A 3,454-nucleotide genomic window follows, 5' to 3' on the forward strand; every position below is an offset into this window, starting at 1 on the left:
GGGACCGGTTTACCGGAGTGTTTTTGCGAAACACGGTTTTCCGGCTCCGGTTGATGGTTTGGAGTCCTGTTGGGATATTTTCCGGTGAGTGCTTCTTGTTTAGATCTGAATCTTTGATTGTTTGAAGTTTTAGCTTTTCTTGACTTTTGACTTTTTCGATCAGGTTTGTCTTTTTTTTATTAATATTTTTTATTTTGATTCTGGTTAATTGATCCTTGTAGCAATGTTATGTGATGCTTGTAGTCTGTATTATCTAAAGTTGAGGCATTAAAGTTAAAAGTTCATTTGGACAATAATTAATAAGTCTACATAGAAATTCTAACTAGTTACAAATAGTCAAATATTTTGTAAATAGTTTATCTTCAAAGTTGTAAAGTTCTCCAAGATGTTCATGTCCTTCTTGAGATGATAGTCAAAGTTCTTCTCTAAGATATGTAAAGTTAAAAGTTTTTTTTGGATGGCAAAAACTTCTATATAAAATATACAAAACCGGGCTAGCAAGTAACAAATTTACGTCACGAACATTGAAATTACCTCATCTACCCGAATTTGTTCAAATTTTTGTGTAAAATTTGTTCAAGAAAAAATGCATGTTACATTTTTTCGTGTCACATAAATAATGTCCGTTACATAAAATAAAGTGGATTGTTACACTTTTTTAAATTATTGTAAAAATAAAGTGTGTTGTTATATTTTTCCCAGATTATTTAAAAAATAAAATGACCGTTACAGAAACAAAGTGTGTTTTACATTTTTTTTGTGTTAGAAATGTAAGAATCAAAGCAAAAATGTATGTTACATTTTTTTGTGTTACAGAAATAATGCACGTTACAGAAAATAAAGTGGATTGTTACACTTTTTTTAAATTATTGTAAAAATAAAGTGGGTTGATACATTTTTCCAGATTATTGTAAAAATAAAGTGACTGCTACAGAAACAAAGTATGTTGTTATATTTTTTGTGTTAAAAATGTAACAATCAAAGCAAAAATGCCTGTTACATTTTTTAGTGTTACAAAAATAATACCCTTTACAGAAAATAAAGTGAATTGTTACACTTTTTAGATTATTGTAAAAATAAAGTGCGTTGTTATTTTGTTTTTCAAGTTATTGTAAAAATAAAGTGCCTGTTACAGATTAATAGTATACATTCTATAACATCTTTTTTGGTGTTACAATATGATAATCAGTTTCACAGTTAAAAAGTCATACATGTGTAACATGTTTTAATTTTTTGTTTAATCTTCCATTTTTATCTTTTTTTACAGTTAAGTGGATGTACGTTTATAAGATAGGTCGACCAACCCATGTGACCCCGATTTGCTATGATTATTCCGGGACTATTGAGAACTATTAACATGCTACAAGTTGAGGTTATAGCTCGTGAAGATGAAATTAGAAAGAAGAAAACCATTACATGATTTATGATTTTTGTTGTTGCAACTTCCACAATGTTTGTTTGTACTCCTGGATTGATTTCAAAGATTTTATATTTTATGTGTAACTTACCTTTGACCCATTTTCCTTCATGTTTTACAAAGTACATTAGACCTACAAATTATGTAACACAACGTAACATCAGAGAGAAAATATAAAAAAATGAAATGAAAGTACATTTTAGTTTCTAGAAAATTATAACACTGATTGAAAAGTACATTTAAAAAATTATGACACTGTTGGGAAAGTACATTTAAAACTTTACACCCCCTTTCCAAAAATACCCTTACAATACCTTTTTGATATTTTATGTACAAATAATTAAATCAATATTCTCCAAAATATTGACAACCATAGATCTAATCAAATCAATGGCCAATATACAGTTTTCTGAGTTTTCTTAACTGAGATGGGTTTTCGATTTATCCTTGCCCTATATATATATATATATATATATATATATATATATATATATATATATATATATATATATATATATATATATATATATATATATATATATATATATATAATGCCACTGCCAGACACCTCTTTCTCTCTCTCATCTCACTCTGCCTCTCTCTCTCTCTAAACTACCACCACACCACCACAACCCCCACATCATCCCCAACCACCGCCACCGTCCCCAACCAATACCACCGTCGTCGCCGTCAAGATCATCGTTATCATCAACCGTCTCCCGTCGCCGCCGTCAAGATCATCATCATTAACCGTCTCTCTCTCTCTCTCTCTTCAGATCCTCCACCGCCATCGTCTCCACCATCTGCCGTCAAGATCATCATCATCATCAACACCACCGTCAAGATCATCATCATCATCATCATCATCAACACCGTCTCTCTCATCATCATCACCAACACCACCGTCGCCGCCAAGATCATCATCATCATCATCATCATCACCATCTGGGTTTGCTTCAGATCCACCACCGATTCGAAGGTAAATCGCTCTAATCTCTTTGATCAGGTTGTGGATGGTGACGGTGGCGGGTTTAATGGTGTTGGTTGCTGATTTGGGTTGTTGGGGTTAGGGTTCCGGTGGGGGTGGTGATGTTGGAGACGGTGGTGGTGGCGGTAGCTGTAACACCCCGAAAATATAAAACCTTATGTTAAAATTATAAATTATAAATAAACGAAATTTACTAACTAGAAACTTCTAACCTAGTTAGTTGATAGACTAGAAATAGCTCATGAAGGGTTAAAGCCTACTAAACAATGTGTAGAACAAAGTTGAGGGGCCTGAATTGTCAAAAACTAAAACTTAAGTTACAATTAGTAACCAAACACCCAAAAACCTGGTGTTGGGGTCGATCAAGAGAGAAGGGGGCGACCAGGGATATCTTCAAAACCCTAACTTGTCACAAAAAGCTCAAATTGAAAGCCCAAATCAAGTCCAAATCGAAATCTAAACATAGATTAGTGATCCTCATCACAAGAGGATTCCAAGGTATGTAAAAATTCGTGTTAATTCTTCGTTTGAAATTCTCATGATTTTAGAAAATCAGAGAATTTATGTTGCATGTGTGTTATTAGGTTTGATTAGAAGTGATGAGGTGTTTAGAAGTGAAACCTAACTGATTTCATGCTAAACATGACCAAATTAAGGAAAATTCCATGAACACCTTGAAGGTGGGTTGTGGGTTTTACATGATGATGATGAACTCTAGGATTTTGAGTGGTTATTTTAGTGTAAATTGACCTTAGAAAAATAGCTCCAGGAAGATATGATGTTTACATGATATATGATGGCTTAATTGAAGTTAAATTAACTAATTAGCAATCCATAAACATGAATAAGAATGATATAGAAATTCTGCCCTCATGATGTTTGTTGAAATGCCTCAAAGAAGGCTTGAAAACTGAATTGTTAAGTTTTAAACGCATAAATACGAAGTAAGATGAATGTGCGTTATGTGTGTAAAACATGGAGTTCTAAACATAAAGTGCTTGAACTCTTTAGGAAAGGAAGCCGGGGCATCTAACGGACAAACCGGTGTG

This window comes from Helianthus annuus, chromosome 10 (genome assembly GCF_002127325.2).
Source record: "Helianthus annuus cultivar XRQ/B chromosome 10, HanXRQr2.0-SUNRISE, whole genome shotgun sequence".
NCBI lineage: Eukaryota > Viridiplantae > Streptophyta > Magnoliopsida > Asterales > Asteraceae > Helianthus > Helianthus annuus.